General features: G+C 47.4%; 1 protein-coding gene across 1 annotated transcript in view; it reads right to left on the reverse strand.

Moving 5' to 3' along the window:
- The window catches only part of RASL10B (RAS like family 10 member B), a 466,401-nt gene that overhangs the window by 360,958 nt on the left and 83,541 nt on the right, over positions 1–21,902 (reverse strand). The gene's annotated exons all lie outside the window — the stretch shown is intronic.

A 21,902-nucleotide genomic window follows, 5' to 3' on the forward strand; every position in this document is an offset into this window, starting at 1 on the left:
GTCTGCCAGAGCCCGCGGCTCTTTGAGTGGCTCACCAGTCTCGTCCAATATGCCCGGAAGTGTCTGTGATTGGTATATCCCTTGACAAAGCCTATGGAGCATCCTTCCAGACATGTCCCCCCATTGGTAAACCCTACTTCGCGTTGCCAGCCAGGTCTGCCGGGCCTCATCTAGCAGGAGCGCAGCGTAATTTTGCTGTGCAAACAGCAATTGTCGCCTAGCCTGCCCGCCCCCGGTTGCCCGACCCTGACGTTCGAGATCTCCAATGTCCGCCTCCACCCGGAGAAGCGCCTCGCCACGTTTTCTACGTGCCGACGCACACCAAGGTATGTCCCTTCCCCTCAAGAATGGCTTCATTGCCTCCCACAACGTATCAGCCCCTGGGACCGACCCAACATTCACATTCAGATAGTCATCTATGGCGATGCCCATGTGCTCCCTATAGTCTGCGTCTTGCAAGTGCCACACCGACAATCGCCACCTGAACGGCTGCCTCCCCCGCCCCAGCCTCACTGTAAGGGCTATTGGGGAGTGATCGGATAATCTTCTTGGTAGAATCCCTGCTGCCTCCACCCTGCCCACATGCACTCTTGGGACAAAAAAATAATCTAGTCTGGAATAGGAATCATGCGCCGACGATAGATACGTCAACTCTTGATCATGTCAATGGAGATGTCGCCATGCATCTATCCAGTCCAAGCCTGTCGATAGAGATTGAAGTTTCGTGGTGCCGCCACCCGGTGACCCCCCCTCCCTCCATCGATCTGCTGCCATGTCCATCACATCATTCCAGTCCCCCCCTACCACAGACAACCCATCTGGCACGTACATCCAAACGGTCATAATACGCTCCACTAGATGCCATTGTAATGGAGGAGGGGCATATACACTACCAAGCACTAGCGATTCCTCCCCAATCTTTCCCTGCAGGAATAAATATCTCCCCTGAGTGTCAGTCTATTGCTTTACCTGTACAAATGGAACCCTTCGATGAATTAGAATAGCCACTCCTCGCGAACCCCTCGCAAAACCGGAGTGAAACACCTGGTGGTACCCATACCTCTGTAAGCAAAGAGCTTTGTTCCCCAAAAGGTGCGTCTCCTGCAGCATAAGGACGTCTGCCCCCGCTCGTTTGGCCTGTTGAAGTATGGCCCCACGTTTAATCTTATCAAGGGTGCCCTGCACGTTCCAGCTGAGAAAGCGAATCGAACCCAAGGTCTTACTCTCTCCCTAATGACAGTCTGCCAGGTGATACTGTGTCTGCCATTGCACGGGCGTAGACATGAGCCCGATAGGAATACATAGACCCCTTGTCAGTGTGGTGTAGTGAAAAAAACCAACCCCCAGCCTCCCCAACCAACCCCCCACCCTATACTTCAAAAACAATGAAGCATCTGTTGCAGTGAGAACAGTCCGCGCCCCGCAACGGGAGGACCCGACCCGCCCCAACCAATGGATCCCCAACTTACAACCCATCTAACCCTGGTACTCTCACTGTCGGTGCCAGTCCACTAGGTAAACCCGGCCCATCAGCAAGTCTCCCTGTTCCAAACAGTTCCAACAACTTCATTGCCACCCCTCGTCGGTGCGTCGGTCAAGGCACGGGAACCTGCCGGCCCGGGGCCGAACCTGACCGGGATGGTGCCTCGTGGGACCTGGAGCGGCGCCTGGTGTCCTTTGATTTCAGAGGGGACACCCGCCTAGCCGCCCCAGACGACGAGGAATCAGACTCTATTCCGGGCGGTGTGTGGGCCCACACCCTCACTGTCTCATCAGTCCATTTAAACACTTCTTCTGGCGAGTCAAAAAAATGAGTGCGGGAGCGATAGACCACCCGCAGACGAGCAGGATATAGCAGGGCGTATGGAAGTTTAAATTCTCGTAGTCGGGCCTTAGCCTCCAGAAAGGACTGTATTTGCTGTTGGACTAGCTTTGTATAGTCCGGGAAGACGAGGATGCGAGCATTGTCGTACTGCAGTGGTTCCTTAAGCCTCGCTTGCTTCAGGATAGCATCGCGGTCGTGGTAATTCAAAAGCTTCGCGATGACTGGTCTTGGGCGGGCCCCTGCGGGAGGCCTCTGCGTAAGCGCCCGGTGGGCTCGCTCGATCACAAAGCAGCGAGACATGGAGTCTGGAGGGAGACAACTCTCCAGCCATTGGGTGAGGAACTGTTCCATGTTTCCCCCCTCGCAGCCCTCTGGAAAGCCTGTGGTAAATAATTTAATTACCGGGACTTAATTTGGTACGGAAACATAATAAAACAGCTCAGTAAATAAGAGGCAGAATCCGTGGTATTAGAGGTTCGGAATGGGCTTTATTCCAATGAACGATTATAATCGGTTGCTCCAAGTTCCGTCACCACGAAGGTTCAGGAAGTGAAGTACACACATTATTGACAGGTAACAATATATATATGAAAAGCATTTACATTAAGACAGATGCAGGAGGCGTAACAGCTGATAATACAGATAAGAATACACATACGTAATGAAAAGAGGCGTAATAGGGCGTAACAGAGAAACGTCATTGGTTGTGATGTCACAAATGGGTGGATCTATGAGATAATTTCGCAGTATCAGCAGAAATACTTGGCAGAGATGCGCGCGCAGCAGCATGACGTGTAATTGACGTGCAACTAGGGGGTGAAGGGGACTTGACATTTAGCTCTACATGTGGCGACAGAAGTCTGGGGTTATGTCAACCTAATTCCAAATCATATCTAATATCCTATGTTTAAAGAACTGTGTTATCCAAAAGAGAGGTCTCTTAGGATAGAATCTTATTCTATACTGACTATACTGACTGTTAGTGCGTGTACAAGCGTCTAAGTGTCTACACTAGATGCGAGGGCGGAATCTTCCATAGTAACAGGGCTATGAATTACTTGCATGAGGACAGAGAAGCCGGGCCTTTTGCTCGGTAGCTGGAAGAATGTTTACTTAAACTACTAGACAGGAATGCATTGGGCAGGGAGCGGAGCAGATAATTTCCGAAGGTGAAATACAGTTCTTGGCAGGCAGCAAGCTGATGTCAGGCTTCGTGAGCCGCGCAGAGAATGAGACAAAGTTCATGGTCACAGATGCAGGCTCGGACTGGAGCTTCAGAGACAGAAAGCAAGAAAAGCTTGATGACAGAATCAGGGCCTACTTGCCTGGACTGTAAAAATGGCATAAGTGAACCATATAAAGGCGGTGGCCTTTCTTACTTAGGAATGGAATATCCGGCCCATTCATGGCGGATCAACAGAGGACATGTTAACGGTGGACGCACATGTATTTATGTCTTCATAACTGGAACTGGAGGGAACATACATGTACTTGTAACATGCACATAGAACCGTTGGGGTCCAAGATAGGGGACATAACTGACCAGAAAAATCCATATTTCCACATTCCCTCCTTGTCCCCTACTTGCCCGTCAAGAGATATCAATCTTCATTAATCCATTGATCTGTTCATATAGCATCATTTGTTCTTCTTTCTTCTTCCGGGATCTTGAATGAAAATCTTGATGTGGAATGCACGATGTGGCACACAGACCACAAATCGCTGGTCCACATTGCAGGCATAAGCAACAACTGAATAATATGAGAAGGCCAATACCTAGGAAGGATAGAACTCTCCATCCCCAGGCTGATATCACGCTCCAAAACCAACCGGACCAAGTCCAGGTGCCTGGATTCTGGTGTATCTGGCTTACAATCTTATGAAGGCGGGTTATGGCCTTATATACAGATGGCGAATTTTCTGGTATGAATATGCAACAGCTTGATCCGATGACCCTACAAGCTCCGCCCCTATCGGCCAGGATGACGTCAAGGACAAGACGATTTTGAAGCACAACAATCCGCATAGCAGACTGCTCTTCTGTTAAATTGCCTAAGGCGGAAATAGTTTCGTTCACTACTGCTTCAAGGGTTCTAGTCAATCTACGTATCAGCTTACTATTAGTAACGGTACCTATATAGGGAAAGAGACCTTTATTGAAATCTGTGTATTTTTCCCATGCTGTTTCAGTGTAATCGACAATTGGGAGATCTCTCCTTTCTCTATTGTGTACTAAATGAGTATTTCTGTGATAATCAGGAGGAGCTAGGAAAACAGGTGGCAAAAGGAATCCAATGTAGCAGGTACCATCCCAATCTAGAGGCAAACGTACATATGCCGTCTGACCACATATAAAATAGGAATGGCGGGAAGCTCTAAATGTAGACTTGCCTTGATCACTAAATTCTACTACAGTGGTGCATCTACTATGGCCCATATGTATGGAACCATTCTTTCTTACACATAATTCACCCTTTACTGGAAATATTGACATAGCGGGCAAAATTGGAGTAACTTCGGATTCGACATTTAGGATCATAAGATTAAGCGTAAAATTACCTAATCCATATACTTCATTTTCTAGATCAGTTCCTGTTCTTTTGGGAAGTCCCTCCTTGTTAGGATAGCAGACCTTAAGTAAAACTAAATTCAAATTTCCCCATACCCAGTTATCTTGATAAACTGCAGAATTCGAATCCAGAGAATTAATTAAGCTAAACCATGCTCCACAGGAGCCGTTGTGTGTGAACGGGTATGGAAAAAGAGGTAGAATTCCTTTATAGTTCTGATAGGGAGGGAGTCGGCCACATATCCAACAATTTGTAGCATTGCTAACCTGATGGGAATGATGTAACATACTAATAAAAGTGTTATTGCGCAGCGCAAATCTGTATGACAATTCAAGCGGAGGTAATTCACTAAAAGAATGTTCAGCAGTAACATTGTAAACATGTCTAGAAATAGGATAATATATGTGCAACAATATACTTGCAGTAATTATTAAAAGACTTGAGAAAAACAAAATTAATAACGTCACTATGCAATGACTACGCAGTGATTTACAGTACGCCTGTCGTTTCAACATTTTTCGGGTGCTTTCTCTATTCAGGTCCAAGGGATACATGTCAGAGACAATTCAACCGCTTCACCTTGGAGAGGACTTAAACAATCAAATTGCTCGACTGATTGGGCCTGAGCTTTAATTTATAAAGTTCGGAGTCACAGGGGTAAGTCAACTTCCCTCTCTAGGCTGGTTCATGCATATCGTTGATAATCAGGATAGTCATACTGTGCGGTCTGGTACAGTTGTCGTGTCGTGGTTTGCGTGGCAGCAACAGGCAGCGCTGGTGCAGCTGGCACAAACTGTATGGTCTGTTGTGGAGCTGGCATGGACTGTGCATGCTGCAAGGCTCCTTGTTCATTCTGATCCTGTCTAAGTGGCCGTGGTCTTTCTTTTGTAATGCCCGTGGCGATATTACGCTTCAGGACTGGACAATCGTGTACATGATGACCTAGTTGTTTACAATAGTTGCATGTCCCTTTTACAGGTCCCGCTGAATCGCCAGAATGTGTCGTACCCTTTTTATGTCCTTCAACTGGAACTGTCTGGGAGACTAGCATTTTCATTTTCGTGTCTTTCATGCGTCTTTGTTCATGATCTTGTTCCTCTCTAATTCTATTGTGATGATACTGTAACATTTGTAACATTTGTGATGGAGTATTACCTTGCCAAGTACTCTCGAATTTTAATACTCTGTTCTTCACTTGGGGCAAGGAATTTTCAACTAATTTTGTCACAAACAGATGTGGGTATGATTCGCTACTTGCTTTTATACCACTATTTATACCAAAACATTTTTCAAATCGTGCATAGAAATCACTAGTGTCTTCATCTTGCTTTTGTTTACAGGCTGAAATTGCACCCCAGTCTTCCTTTTTCGTGGTTAATAAACGTGGCAGTACCTGTACTAGTAGACCTGGTAGTGCTTTAGTTTTGTCCCCAAGCCCCGAACCTGGACCTCGGGCCTTTTCTTCTGCTTCTAATGCTGTCCAATCTATCTTTTGGTCTCCTACCTCCCACTCTTTTTCCTTGAGTTTTTCATAAATGCCAGCAGGCATCAATACCTTTAATATTGTCATAATGTCGGGATAGGTATACTCTCCCATGAGTAACATGTCTTTAATTTCTCGGTGAAAACCCGCTGGGTCTTTGTCATGACTGGGTACCACATTCTTCATTTCCAACAATTCTATTTTCGATATGGGCGTATATACATATACACGTTTAAACTCATTGTCCTCGCCCTTTATTGGGTGCACTTCTCGTAACGGATTCTGTCTGTCCATGTAATACGTGGTTCTTTCCTTGATGGGCAGTGAGACATGTTCTGGGCATATAAAAAGAATGTACTGCTTTCTTGATTCTAGTATTTCTTTAATTAGCTTAGTACCTGAACCTCTCCATCTATTCGTGAGTAATTCGGTCAATATATCAGGTAAGGGACCAGGATCTGAATGTTGGCTTTTATATAGTATAAGAAGTTGTTGAATCATATAAATCCCAGCTAAACGCTGTTCATCTGGGGTGAGATTCAAAAATGTGTGTGCTACTGTATCATCACTATACTTCCCGGGACTGTCAACCCAATGGACAGCTGACCTGGCTAATTCTTGTTCATCCATAGAATCGAGAAAATGATAACCCCTTCGTTCTCGGAGTAATTTATCTGCTGCTTGGAATGAATGCTCGTTAGACCTTATATTTATTATTGGTGGTTGAAATTTCCTGTTATTTTCTAGACACATCGGACGTATCGGATCAGTAAGACATCTAGTACTATTACAAGATCTTCCTCTACCTACATAGGCTATAGTTTCTGACTGTCCTGTGGGCAGTCCTGATGCTTCTTCCTCGCTTTGTTCGAACTGGTCTACCGCTAATCTTTCTTCGTGTAGGCGTTCTATTTCTTTACGGATCTTTCGGCACATGGCTATTATACAGTTTTGCTTATCATGTCTCCCTTCTGATATATTCTGGCTCCACCTGGTAAGAATCTGCATTGCTTCCGGGTCTACCCCCGGTCGGTCTTGATTCCTGATCACACAATTTATGAGGAAACGCAACAGTTCCCCCTGTATTTCCACTTTCTGGTATTCCATAGCTCTGTTAATACATTCAGAATCTCGCCCGGTTTGGACAAAATGGTATATATTATCTAGATGTGCAGTCATTCCTGGTAATTTCCCTAAATACACTGCGGCTCGTCTGATACGTAATGATGCTAGGGTCATTTCGTCCTCTTTTCCGGGCACAGAGTCATATCTACAATCTATAAGAAGTTCCTTAAGCGTACGGGCATTTATGAGTTTGGGGGTACGTGAATGTGCTGACTCTTAAAAAGTAAGTTTATTTATTCTAGGTGGCGTAGAAAAGATATTGGTAGCACCTCCGGTAGCCCCGTCTGGGGTATCGGGTGTGAAAGGATTCGTTGAACGTGATACCGCAACTATAGGCGTGGATACAGCTATAGAAGTAGCTGTAGGAACAGATGCAGAAACAGATGTGCTTGCCGGAACTTGTGTCAGAACTTGTTGCTGTAGGGATACGGGTACTGGATCTTGGCGTTGAACCTCCCTGGCAGGCGGTCTATGTGGGGCGGGATTAGCATACTCGGGAGCTGCGTCATCTAAATATGAGGAAAGAAAAACATCTTCTGCGGTTCTAGGATGCCCCTTAGAATGTACCTTTATTGGAAATAATGGGGTTGGCAAGTCTTTTGGTATCCCTGGAGGAGCCTTAGGTAATCCTTCGTCCAGAAGGGGATACATACCATTCATAAGGGCATTTCTTTGTCTGTCTACTTGTTCTGATTTCACTCGTGCACCTTCTTCAATTAATAGATTTTCTCGGACTTCATTGGAATTCTCTTTACTCTTCTCTTCCTGTCTACGTGCTTTTTCTGTACGTCTATATGATTCTTTACGCCATAATTCAATGGCGTCTTTCTGTGATTGTCTAGCTTTCTTTTTCCATAGTTCTTCCTCTACTTTCACGATGCACTCTGCATCCCAGGTCCCCGCTACGGGCCACCTCTGACTTTCTGGTAATTCCTTAGTGTAGTCTACCCATAAATCAAGAAATATTATAGCGTCTAAGCCGTGTTTATGATACATGAAGTACCCTGGAGTGTCCCTAGGAGGAATAGGAACAGCTTCTTCGAGTACCCCTTTTCTAGTTGTGATCTGTCCTAATTTCGAAAAGAGCGGCATATTGAGAACTGATCTGATACTTGATCTTGAACAAACTTAATACAGTAATCACAATAATGAACAGTCATTCGTACCACAATATGCAGAACGTACTAAAAACATTTAACATTTAACATTTAACTGGGCAACAATAATGATGACGATCTGAAGAAAACTTAATCACTAAACATAATACTCGACTTGAACTGAATTATTCTGAATTTATATACTTGATATACTAGATATACTGCTAAACAGTACAGATACACTGCTGAAACAGTGCAGACCGAGTTTGTGTACCCAAACCCGTCTGGACCGGCACAACTTATGTGCACGCCAGAACGCCTCCCCAGTAATGGTACTCACCGGGTAGCTCGGAAACGGAAGGCCTCAGAAACTGGACTGAACTTGAACCGGACTGGACTGGACTCGAACGCTTCGGACACTGGACTCGACTTGGGACTTCGGAAACTGGTGGGCCTCTGTATACCTCGGATCTTGCTCTCTCAGCTAGGCTCTGGTCGGGATACTTCGCACTTCTCACCGCCTCGTCTGGGTGTTGATCGCAGCCTCAGTCGCCCCCGCTTGACCGGAGGGAGATACAGGAAATCCTGCTGGTACGCGTTATTGTCCGTCCAGCTGTGGCAGGAGACCGGGCCTGCAACTCACCGCCGGCGCGTGAGATGAGAAAGTGTCCCTGTTCGGGCGCCATTCATGTGGTAAATAATTTAATTACCGGGACTTAATTTGGTACGGAAACATAATAAAACAGCTCAGTAAATAAGAGGCAGAATCCGTGGTATTAGAGGTTCGGAATGGGCTTTATTCCAATGAACGATTATAATCGGTTGCTCCAAGTTCCGTCACCACGAAGGTTCAGGAAGTGAAGTACACACATTATTGACAGGTAACAATATATATATGAAAAGCATTTACATTAAGACAGATGCAGGAGGCGTAACAGCTGATAATACAGATAAGAATACACATACGTAATGAAAAGAGGCGTAATAGGGCGTAACAGAGAAACGTCATTGGTTGTGATGTCACAAATGGGTGGATCTATGAGATAATTTCGCAGTATCAGCAGAAATACTTGGCAGAGATGCGCGCGCAGCAGCATGACGTGTAATTGACGTGCAACTAGGGGGTGAAGGGGACTTGACATTTAGCTCTACATGTGGCGACAGAAGTCTGGGGTTATGTCAACCTAATTCCAAATCATATCTAATATCCTATGTTTAAAGAACTGTGTTATCCAAAAGAGAGGTCTCTTAGGATAGAATCTTATTCTATACTGACTATACTGACTGTTAGTGCGTGTACAAGCGTCTAAGTGTCTACACTAGATGCGAGGGCGGAATCTTCCATAGTAACAGGGCTATGAATTACTTGCATGAGGACAGAGAAGCCGGGCCTTTTGCTCGGTAGCTGGAAGAATGTTTACTTAAACTACTAGACAGGAATGCATTGGGCAGGGAGCGGAGCAGATAATTTCCGAAGGTGAAATACAGTTCTTGGCAGGCAGCAAGCTGATGTCAGGCTTCGTGAGCCGCGCAGAGAATGAGACAAAGTTCATGGTCACAGATGCAGGCTCGGACTGGAGCTTCAGAGACAGAAAGCAAGAAAAGCTTGATGACAGAATCAGGGCCTACTTGCCTGGACTGTAAAAATGGCATAAGTGAACCCTATAAAGGCGGTGGCCTTTCTTACTTGGGAATGGAATATCCGGCCCATTCATGGCGGATCAACAGAGGACATGTTAACGGTGGACGCACATGTATTTATGTCTTCATAACTGGAACTGGAGGGAACATACATGTACTTGTAACATTCACATAGAACCGTTGGGGTCCAAGATAGGGGACATAACTGACCAGAAAAATCCATATTTCCACAAGCCAACGAGGCGAAGCTTGTTACGTCGTGCCCTCCCCTCCGCATCCTCCACCCGCAGCGCAAGACCCCGCTGACTGGTCTCCATGGCTGCTACCTTTTTATTTAGTATGGTGAGATCGTCCTCCACTCCGGAGATCCGGGTCTCGGTGATGCGAGATACGGCGTTCTGGAGATCTTGCCGCAACAGCATTACATCAGAGCCGACCGCCCCTATCTTAGCATCCATCATGTCTCTAGACTGCGCAATGGCAGCCATAAGTGCTGCGTTATAAGGTACAGGCCCCTGCGTTCCCCCCCAGAGGACCCTGCCGCGGCTCCTGGGCCCGTAAATTTATCTATAGGTCCCTGTTTAGAGGACCCACTCCCACCTTTGTCTCGCGTCATGGTGGCCTTCAGGTTGTTCCCAGCGTCGCCTGAGCTGGCAGCAAGGGATCCAAGCAGTAGGTGGAAAGGAGGAGGGGGATCTTTTTATCAGAACACTCCCTCATCGGGCCCCCACGGACCGACCAGACCGCCGAGCGGAAGCCGGCTACCATGGACTCGCACTAGGGGGCAAAGGAGCCTTCCTAGCACCCCCCTCCCCCAGCAAATGGTCTCCGTGAGGTTCCTGCCGCCCAGTGGCAATGACGCAGCTTAGTCCGTGCTAGCCAGGGCCGCCTCACCGGGCCCCCCAAGGAACCCACGAGTGCCAATCTTATCCCGGTAGTTAATACTCCACCGCTGACAGGCAGGGCTGTCTCTCTCCGAACAGCAGCTCTCGGGTGGTGGCCCAACCAGCGGCCCCGGGGGTACCCCTCACACCGCCCCACACTGTGCCATTGAATATCTCCGCGGCCCGACCAGACCGCCGTACACCTCAGCCAACGGAGGGGAGCAGGATTTAGGAGGATGTAAGGGAAGCGCAGTGCAGCCTCTACGCTCTTCCCCAGAAGAAACCATACACCAGGGCCAGGCGTAGGTTCCCCCAGAAGCACCGCCACGCGGCCCGATATGACTGCCGATGCATGCGCGCCCCCAGGTGCTCAACTGGGACTCTCAATGCAGTCCGAGCGACCGCCGAGCTCACTCCCTCCAGGGCTAAATTGCGACGGGAGGTGATCCGCGCCACTGCCAGCGACTCAGGTCCTTTTCAGCCCCCAATATGCTGGGCTTTCATCCACGCACCAGTCTCTGCAGCGCCGCTGCCCCGCACCTCCCCCGCGGTCCGATATGACCGCTGATGCCCCACAGATCTATAGGTAGGGGGGGGAAGGTAGAGGGGAGGGAAGAGGGGTCCGGATGTCCCCGGGCCGCAACTATCACCACCGCCGGGAGCCAGCCGGCAAGCAAGGGGGGGGAAATAGATGCGTGCCCCCGGCCGCAAGCCGGCCAATCCTGAAGAAACGGCAGCCTCATGGACCACGCAGTCGTCACCGCGGTCCGACACAACCGCCGAGGTGCAGCATCTCCCCCACGGAAGTCCTCCTTTGCCCCTGTCTGCCTGGGGGCACACGCCGGCTCCAGCAATGCGCAGCCCCGCCTTGCGTATATCCGGCCGCCGAGGCCGCGGCACCTTTAGACAGCGAGAATAGCAGTAGTGCCCGCGCCAGCTGCAGGCCCCAAATCGCCGCCTGCGCACACTCTCCTCCCGCAGCTCCCACGGAGGCGAAATTATCCAGTGACGAGCCACCGACTTCCGTCACCTACAGGGCGGCACCGAGTCCCAGGATACGAGCGGAGAAACAGGATTATGAAGGATATCGGGATGGGCTGGACAGAGCGCGCTTAACCCCTGTCCGCCATGCTGGCTTGCCAAGCCACGCCCCTAGGTACTGGAGTTTTGACCAGAATCACTGGATGTTGAGCCAACGCCGAGACTCAAACCTAGCTTGTTCAGTTCCAAAGTTGGAATCTCTCGCCATAACGCCTGCATAGATTGAGGATGGTAGGTAGAAGGTACATGAAAGCTCGGCTCATTATGGTCTCGAAGTTCCAACAGACCTCAAGCTGAGCCAGAGCGAGGCTTAAGGCTCAAGGCAGGATCAAGCTTTTAGTGTCTGTCTTCCTAGTGCGAAATGTCAAGGCTTAGGTGTGGTAACAGGGACCTCCTTAACCTTGAACTACTATTATAATCTGCTTGGAATCCTGGTGCTGATGCTAAAGCATAGCATGCTGGAAATTCTAAGAGTTGGGCTTTCGAGTATAGACATCCGCTCTTACTCTCCATTAACTCTCTCTCTAGATGCTCTGTATGCCTGTTTGGAAGAAGATATGATGTACATCTTGGGCTTGTAGGCTATCTGCAGAATTGACAAAAATTGGACCCACATTGGTCCACAAAAATGAACCCTTGGCCCATCCAGATGAAAATTCCTGGAAACTGGGCCTGGCAGTACAGCTGACTTGCGGGCTGTTCTAAGAAGCAGGCATAAGTCTAATTCTTTGCAAGGAAGATGCCTCCCCATATTTACTTCGACACCTAGTAGCTGAGAGCAGCAAGTGGACATTAGATGCAAATGGGAAGCAGGAGGAAAGGTTAAAAATACCCTGACATCAGAACAAACAAAGGCTCATGGGAGGTGTAGCGAAGAGAGAAATGTGTGAGGGAGTTCAGCGAGCCCGACACCCGCACTCGAATTGAAGGAAAAAATACAGCAAGTATCATCTAGTATATTATCATTCATTTTGCCACTGATTTAAAAATTGATATGTTCTGAAGGAGATAATTTGCCCTGTTGTATTGAACTCTCTGTTCCCTCAGTGGTGTGCCTGACACCTCACCGGACAGTACAACAAGGTGCTGAAGTGTTGGCTCTTCGAGTGATGACATGCGGGAGAAGAAGAGCAAAGCAATGTGTGGCAGTTCTATTGTTGAGGCAGACTATTGATGCTAGCATAGCAATGAGTACCAAATGCACCACCGCAAGGTGCAGCTCTGAGGAGGCAAACAAGATAGAAGACAAAATAAGAGGCCTACACCGAGATGGGGACACTGAGGGCATCACAGGAAGAAGAAGACAGGAAGGATAAGTTACTTACCTGTAATCCTAGTTCTCTTCCAGGGGGACCCCGGAAATAATAAAAATTATATATGAAAAACACACACATATATATATATACAGCTCTGTATATGTATAAACACATATATTATTTATTCCAAACCAATGCTGCCCCCATAGTAGGCTAGACAATGTAGATATAAATATCCAAATAAACACCATAGGTATACAAATGCACCTAAAGCTCTTTTTTTTTCTTGTTTAATGAGACAAAACTCATGAGAAAGAAAAGAAAACACTGTGCCAAACACAGATCAAAAAAACATTGTTAGCCTGCAGGCCGCATTGCAATACAATACCATAGAGATTGAAAAGCCTTGTACAGATAAAAACTGGCACCGTGCCTTTAAGGCAGCCCTGATTCCAATATCCCATCATGTCTCAGGGGTGACAGTTGGGTCAGTTGTTCTTTGTGGACCCGTAGGTCTAAACACAAAGATATACTTCTTTCATATTTAATAATATAATCCTCTCATTTGTCTGGGGAGGCGGGTGGGTTGCTTATGACTTTGATGAGGATACCCCTGGAAGAGAACTAGGATTACAGGTAAGTAACTTATCCTTCTCTTCCAGGGGATCCTCATCAATAGTCATAAGCACTGAATAGAATAGCAAGCCCACCTTCCACCTGCTCTGGTGTCCGAGTCCAGACAATAATGCCTCGTGAATGTATGGACAGATTTCCAAGTAGCTGCTTTACAGATCTCGGAGAGTGGGACATTATTGAGAAACGCAGCAGTAGCCGCTTTTCCTCTTGTGGAATGTGCTTTAGGTAGAGGCCACAACGGTTTTTGAGCCAATTGGTAAGCTAATTTAATGCTTGACACAATCCATCTGGCAATAGAACGTTTAGATGCTGCAAAACCTGTACGGACAGCACCATAGTTTACAAACAATTGGTCAGACTTTCTGATAGCCTTAGATCTGTCGAGGTAGAATTTGAGAACTCGCTTAATATCCAAAGAATGTAACGCCCTCTCAGCTGGCGAGGAAGGACTGGGAAAGAATGTTGGTAGCGAGATAGTCTGATTTACATGAAAATCGGACACCACTTTAGGTAAAAAAGATGGATGAGTCCTCATAACCACTCTATTAAGGTGAAAAAACGTGTAGGGTTCCTTTGAGCAAAGGGCTTGAATTTCACTCACCCTACGTGCTGAGGTAATAGCTACCAAGAAGGCTGCTTTCCACGCAAGGTGCTGTAATGTAGCCTTATGTATGGGTTCGAAAGGAGGACTCATAAGCTTTGAGAGAACTAGGTTCAGCTCCAAAGGTGGCGAGGGAGGCCTTATTGGGGGGTAAACCTTTTTGAGCCCCTACAAAAAATCTTTCACCACTTGTAGTTTAAATAATGAATGCTGAGAGGGAGAGCGCCTATAGGCCGTAATGGCCGCCAGGTGCACTTTGATGGAGGAAAATTTCAATCCCACCCTGGCTAAATGAAGAAGATAAGGTAAAATCACTTCCTCTTGACATTTCGTAGGGTTATAATGATTTTGAATACACCATATGTAAAATCTCTTCCACTTTCAGGAATATGAGTGTCTTGTAGAAGGCCTCCTAGCTTCCTTCAATATGGTCATACATTCCTGAGGGAGGTTTAAATGGCCATACTGGAGGACCTCAGGAGCCATGCTGTTAAACTCAGCCAGGGAAGATTGGGATGGTAAATCCTCCCCTGCATCTTGGTTAGCAAGTCCGGCCTGCACGGCAGTCGCTTGTGCGGGCGGTTCGATAGGTGAAGGAGATCTGGGTACCACCACTGCCTCGGCCAATCCGGTGCTATCAAGATCATCTTGGTGGCAGAGTGTTGCAGCTTGGTCACTTTCGGGATTAGCGGAAGAGGAGGAAAAGCGTAAACAAATGTCATTGACCAGTCGATCAAAACGGCATTCCCCATTGACCCTGGTCGATAGTACCTTGAGGCGAAGCCTCGGCATTTTGTGTTGCTTTCGTCCGCGAAGAGGTCGATTTGCGGACGGCCCCACTCCTCGAAAATGTCCTCTAGCACCTCGTGGTTGAGGACCCAGTCCTCTGGATCTTGAAAGTGCCGACTGAGTGAGTCCGCTTGAACGTTGAGCTCGCCTGGCAGGTGCACCGACGTTATGGAAATGTTCCTTGCCAGGATCCAGTGCCATAGGGATTGAGCTTCCAGCGAGAGAGTCCTGGAACGAGTACCTCCCTGCTTGTTTAGGTAGTACATCGTGGTGGTGTTGTCCGTTTGTACTAAAATGGAACTCGTCCTGATTGAGGGCAGGAAAGCCTTGAGGGCGAGATGGACTGCCCTGAGCTCTAGCATGTTGATATGATATAGTTGCTCGCTGCTGGACCAGAGCCCCTGGGTCTGTAGAGTCCCCAGATGTGCGCCCCAACCTTGGAGTGATGCGCCGGTGATCAATGTTTGCAATGGAGGTTCCTGATGGAAAGGAATTCCCACCTGTAGATTGATCGGTCTCATCCACCGCCTAATCGACTGCCTGGCCAATGTCGAAAGACACACTTTGTCCTCCCAAAGAGAAGTCTTTTGGTCCCATTTGTCCTCCAGATCCTGTTGGAGGACGCATTCGTAACCTGGCGTTGGGCACTAGGAATATGCAAGATGCCATGGCCCCTAGCAGGGATGATATCTGTCGCGCTGTAGACAGATTGTTGACCATGACACGTTTGCCTTTTTGAGCGAGGGATAACTGTCTCTCCTCCGAAGGAAACACTTTTCCTACTTCGGAATCTATAATTGCTCCTAGGTAGTGTATCCTTTGCGTTGGTATGAAGGTGGATTTCTTGTAATTCACCCAAAGCCCCAATCGGTGACACAGATTCAGGCAGCGTGTCAGCTGAGAGCTTACAGTCTGGGGCGATGGACCTTTTAGTAACCAATCGTCTAGATAGGGATAGAGGAAGACTCCTGCGCGCCTCAGGGCAGCAGCTACCACCGCCATGCACTTTGTGAACACTGGAGGTGCTGATTTCAGGCCAAATAGCAGAACCTTGAACTGGTAGTGGGAGGTTCCAACCACAAACCTGAGGAATTTCCGATGACGTTGGCAGATGGGTATATGAAAGTACGCGTCTTGTAGGTCCAGCGAACACATCCAATCGCCTCAACGGATATGTGGATATATTTGGTGGAGTGCTAACATGCGAAACTTCTCCTTTTTGATATGTTTGTTGAGTGTTCGTAAATCCAAGATGGGTCTGAACTCTGTTTTTGTACTTCTTTTCTGTATTAATAAGTATCTGGAGTAGACTCCTCTCCCTCTCTGCGCTCTCGGAACCCTTTCTGAGAAGAAGGGTCGCCACCTCTTCTCGTAGCATCTTGAGCTGATGATTCGAATGCACTGAGTGGATTGAGGGAGGAGGACTCCGGAAACGAAGATAGTATCCATGTCGCAGTATAGTTAGAACCCACTTGTCTCTGGTGATGTTTTGCCACTCTTGAAGATGTCGCGAAATACTTCCCCCCCACTGGAGCGGTGGACGGTGTTGGAGGAAGCAATTGCTCATTGTTTGCCTTGAGCTTTGTTACCGCTGTTGGATTGGCGGTTATTCCCTCGTTCTGTAGATGATCTACGAGACTGGAATTTCTGCTTTTTCTGCCCTTGCTGGTCTTGATTCTTTTGCCAGTGAGGGGTTTGAACCCTCTGCTGGAAAGTACGCCTGTCAGATCCCCTACGACGACAAAACTCCTTCCTCTTCTCCAGACCCACAGCCTTCATGGTCTCGAGCTCTGATTTCATACGAGCCATCTCGTCGTCGGTGTGTGAACCAAAAAGAGAAGCTCCAGAAAAAGGTAGGTTGAGAATCCTAGCTTGAGCCTCATGTTTAAGAGCCGTTAACCTCAGCCAAGAGGATCTTCTGGCTGAAATACCATGGGCTTAGGAAGTTAGCTGCCAGAGTAGCTCCCTCTGCTGCCGCACTTATTACCTGATTGGAAACCAAACTTCCTTCCTGTAGGATCTCCTCAAAATCCTTCCTATCCTCCTGAGGAAGTCTGTCTACGAATCTTTGGAGAGAATCCCAAAGCGCTCTGTCGTGGCGCCCCAAGAGCGCTGAGGCACTGGCAACCTTTAAGCTGGAAGCGGCCGATCCGCATACTCTTCTACCCCGAGTCTTGCGTTTGGCTCTCTTTGTCCGGAGGGACTGTAGACGACAACGCCACTGAGTGAGTTTTCCTAGCGGCCGCCGTGATTACAGAATCAGGAGGAGGATCCCCCTTGAAAAACAGAGGATCCTGCGGAGCGGGACGATATTTTTTAAGGATTCGTGCCGGAGCCGACTTGATGGTAGCCGGCGTGAGGAAGACGTCCATCACTGGCTTAAGCAACCCAGGGACCAGAGGCAACAATGAACGAGTCGCCGTTCTTTCATGAAGGGTCTCAAAAATGACTGAGGAAGTTGTTTCCTGAACTGGCATAGGAATGTTCAACTTTGCCGCTCCCCTGCACAAAACGTCTTGAAATGTGCTGATGTCATCCACTGGAGAAACTCGAGATGGAGGCGTATCTGACGGTGTGGGGGAGTAATTTCTCTTGGAAGAAGGACTGGATGAAGAGGATGTAGGAGTCCTACGCCTTTGTTTCTCCAATCGCACCGTCTCTCTTCTGCGAGAGGTGGATCTCGATCTTCTCCTGGGCGAACGTGAATGAGAACGTCGTTCATACTCTCTTTCCCGAGAATGGGAACTTGCTGGTCTCCTTGGTTGGGCAAGGTTCCTCAATCTAGCCAAGGAAATGCTCACTGCATGTGCCATAGCAGGCATACGTGGTGGTATGGATTGAGGTAGGACTCTGGTGGGGCTTTGTCCCGGAAGATGTCCCTCATTCTGCCTTTGGAGTGTCGGTGACGCTCTCAATTGAGGACTTGTTGGTCGAGGATGGTCTACTGGGGAAAGAGGAGCTGGAGAAGATTTTATTACATCTGGTGATCTGGATCTTGAAGGAGACACAGGAGATCCTGATCCTGGTGAGGCCGATGGTGAAATGGAAATAGGCGGAGACCTAGAGGCTGAACCATGCTCCGATGTCACATCAGGTGTATATCGATGATCTGACTTCTCTCTATGCGGAGACTTCCGTCTCAACGCTGACCTCTCCCGAAGCCCCACAGCGGAGGACTGTCTCAACGGCGATAAGCCTATCGCCGGAGATCTGGACTTCGACGCCGAATGGACAACCGGCGATGAGTCATGCCTCGACGTCGAGAGCCTTGTCGTCGACGGAGGGCTTATCCTTGAAGGAGGCCTAGAACCAGACGAGGAGCTTCGCCTCGACGTCTGTATCCTCGCCGTGGAGGGTTGTTTTGGCGTCATGGAAACTTTTGACGACGGAGGCGCTTGCCTCGACGTCGATCCCAACGGAGGCGTCCGCCTCGACGTCGATCCATGCTCCGACGACGATCTTCTCCTCGACGTCGTCAATGTCTTTGACGACGATCGCCTGCGCCTTTCTCTCGACGGCGATCTGGGCCTCGACGTCGATGATGCCTCCCACGACAATCGCCTGTATTCGATCTTCGTCTCGACGTCGCTGCTGATTTCGACGGCGACCGTCTGTACCTTTCCCTCGACGTCAACTTCCATCCAAATGTCGACTTCGACGCCGAACGGTGATGCTTCTTTTTAGATGCTGATCGATGCTTCTTCGACGGCGCTGCTTTCGACGACGAACGTCTGCGTTTCGCCGCCGAATCCTGCTTCGACGCTGATTTTCTTTTGGAAGCGTGACTCTCCCTTGTCTCCTCACCTCTCAACGACGATCCCGCCGCTGGAGTCTTCGACGACAAGCCCGATGCCGATGGAGAACACACAGTGATCAACTCCTTCGACGTCGATCGCATCTCAGAAAGGACATAAAGCCTAATCCTCTCACTTTCCTTCAAAGTCCTCTTTGAAAGGTTCTTACAATGACGACAGGAAGCAGGAGAATGTGTGTCAGGTAGACAAATGATACACACATCATGTGTATCCGAAGAAGCCTTCTTTTTGCCACAGGATGGACAGGGCATGAACAATGAAGGCATTTTCTGACAGAAAAAAGTTTAGAAATCTGTCAGGAAAATCAGTAAATGCTTCACCAAACAGGAGAATAACTTGAATGAAGCAAAAAAATCACAAAAAATTGGCAAGTTCTGGACTAGAAATTCAAAAATGAAGAGAGCTGAATTCCAGGGTCCTGACAGAAGGAGCCGGAAAGAACAACTGACCCAACTGTCACCCCTGAGGCATGATGGGATATTGGAATCAGGGCTGCCTTAAAGGCACTGTGCCAGTTTTTACCTGTACAAGGCTTTTCAGTCTCTATGGTATTGTATTGTAATGCGGCCTGCAGGCTAACAATGTTTTTTTGATCTGTGTTTGGCACAGTGTTTTCCTTTCTTTCTCATGAGTTTTGTCTCAAAAAAAAAAAAAAAAAAAAAAAAAGCGCTTTAGGTGCATTTGTATACCTATGGTGTTTATTTGGATATTTATATCTACATTGTCTAGCCTACTATGGGGGCTGCATTGGTTTGGAAAAAATAATATATGTGTTTATACATATACAGAGCTGTATATATATGTGTTTTTCATATATAATTTTTATTATTTCCGGGGTCCCCGCACATGGGCGGGAATATTCAGTGCTTATGACTATTGATGAGGATCCCCTGTAAGAGAATGACAGCAACCAAGAACACCTTTGAGGCCTACACTGAGGAGAAGACAGTGAGCGGCCACACAGAGGGAACTGGGGAAAGAAACTACGCAGAGGAAATTAATCATCTTGAGTTTCATAGGGAGCAATAGACAGCAGCTACAGCGATGAAATTGTTTGCACTCTTCACTTGACCAAGGCACTGGGTACTGTTGCTTGCTGGGTTTAGCTAAGACTCCTTCATTTTCCTTGATTCTTCAGTGGTCACTGTGGACAAGCAGTCAATTGAATTAATGGTGCGAAAGCTGATTTCAGATGCAGTGAAACATATAAGTTACCAATCTCACTAAAATTCAATGTCCAGTGAGAGGTATTTCTTTCACAAGAAACGTAATAAAATATAGCACTTCATACTGCACTTCTGTCTGCTGCTTCTAAGCGCTGTAAATCACAGCGATGACCATTAGCCTAGTCAGTAGATTCGATTGACATACTTCGGAAGGATGATAGGTCGGAAGGATGAAAGGGAAATTTATCACTGGGGTTCATACTAGTAGCTGTGAAATTAATTAATTTCTCAGTGGCAAGAATGCAATGCACTAAGCCATCCTGCACGCATCATATTAACTTAGAAGAATAGACCAATTAAGCAGCAACTATTGCCCACTACTTGCAGATGTTGAGTTACAACCTTAAGTAGTTTTTATTAGATTCTACAGTGTATTTTTAACAATATGTGTGTTACCACCTATACTGTGTATGGGGCAATAGCATCCATCCGACCAGTTTTTTGGTGACCGGTGCATGGGTCTATAATCCCTGACGATCTGGTATGGATTATAAGGAGGTTTGTAGATGTGGGTACCAATGAGGGGTTTTAGGTGAAAACCACACTAACGTCCACTAAATGGAATATAACGTAATGGGTGGGGTACCTGAATCTTTTGAAAGTTGCCACCTGGGTTTTCAAATGTTACCAGTGCCCTGAAGACTCCCTTGGCTGATGGCATCAGTAGGGGCTACAGAGAAGCTACAGGAAGCAATTAATCGTAAGTAACTGGTCATAGTCTTTCTATGCTGGAGGCACTGGGTACTAGGACCTTGTGGTCAGGGTACCAGGCCTACTTCATGGAACTTTACCTTGGCAATGGCCAGTCATAGCGATGGTTCGGCAGGTTTCTTAGGGTCCCAGGAGACCAGGTATTACAGAAAGGTATAGTGAATAAACAAACGTCAGAAGCCAAAATCTTGAGAACCACCAGATGCAGCTGAAAATGTTGTCTTCTGTTTATTTCTAAGGAAGTCCTGGCACATAATTTAGGCCAACGCCGGCAAGGTGGACTTGAGTTCCTCCTAGAGGACAATTAAAAGTCAATACTGGTTCAGACATTGATTTAAATTTTCCTGGACCAGGATGCCACACTAGGCTGAGGAGCCCACGCTGATGCGAACAAACTGACATGGACTGTGCTGTCAGAATGCGGTTCATGAAAAGTGAAGTTGAGGGATCAAGTTTCACTTTACTGCAGGAGAATAAGCCTACCAGGGAGAGATGCGACTCCCAACTGCTCAACCACACTTGTGTTCTTGTCTCTATAGTTATCGACTTAATCCATCCCTGCTGCAAATTATACTGCTCATCATTCAAACTCTAGTTTGGCGAGGTAGTTCGTCCTGGGGCTATCATCTGTGGCACCTTTGGCTATGGTAATTCTGGTCTCCTGAGGAGAATGGCTTGGAGATCAATATAGTCCAAGCAGTACTGTTCCGTGGGTTAGATGGGCTGCATACGAACATTCAATAATAATCAACCAGATCTAGGTATATTTGGGAAGTTGTAGCTATGCAAATGACAGGGTCCAGTCTATATTCAGTTTCAGGCAGAGTTGATACTTTCAATTCCAGATAAGAAATGAGATAAATTTGCATTTCTTGAAGCAGGGCAACCAGCAGAGAAGATAATGGGTAGCCTTTCTCCCAGGCAAAGCTAAAGAAACTTGTTGTGGTAGAGCGAGATATGGATATCACATCCCCAGTCATAGATCTTATTTAAAAAAATCATTATTTCGGGGTTCCTGTTGCTGCTATGGGTCAAGGTTGTTGTTAGGTGGGTCATTTACTTAATTTGCTCCTCCAGTGACGCGAGGGGGAGCAAGAAACCTTAAGCAACCAACTAAAATAGGGGTCTCAGGTATACTTTCATCATGCTCACTGTTTGCACTCAGGTGAAAGGAAGGTCCTGTTATAGGGACAGATGTTGAT

The sequence above is a fragment of the Triturus cristatus genome, chromosome 3_2, assembly GCF_964204655.1.
Source record: "Triturus cristatus chromosome 3_2, aTriCri1.1, whole genome shotgun sequence".
In the NCBI taxonomy this organism is placed as follows: domain Eukaryota; kingdom Metazoa; phylum Chordata; class Amphibia; order Caudata; family Salamandridae; genus Triturus; species Triturus cristatus.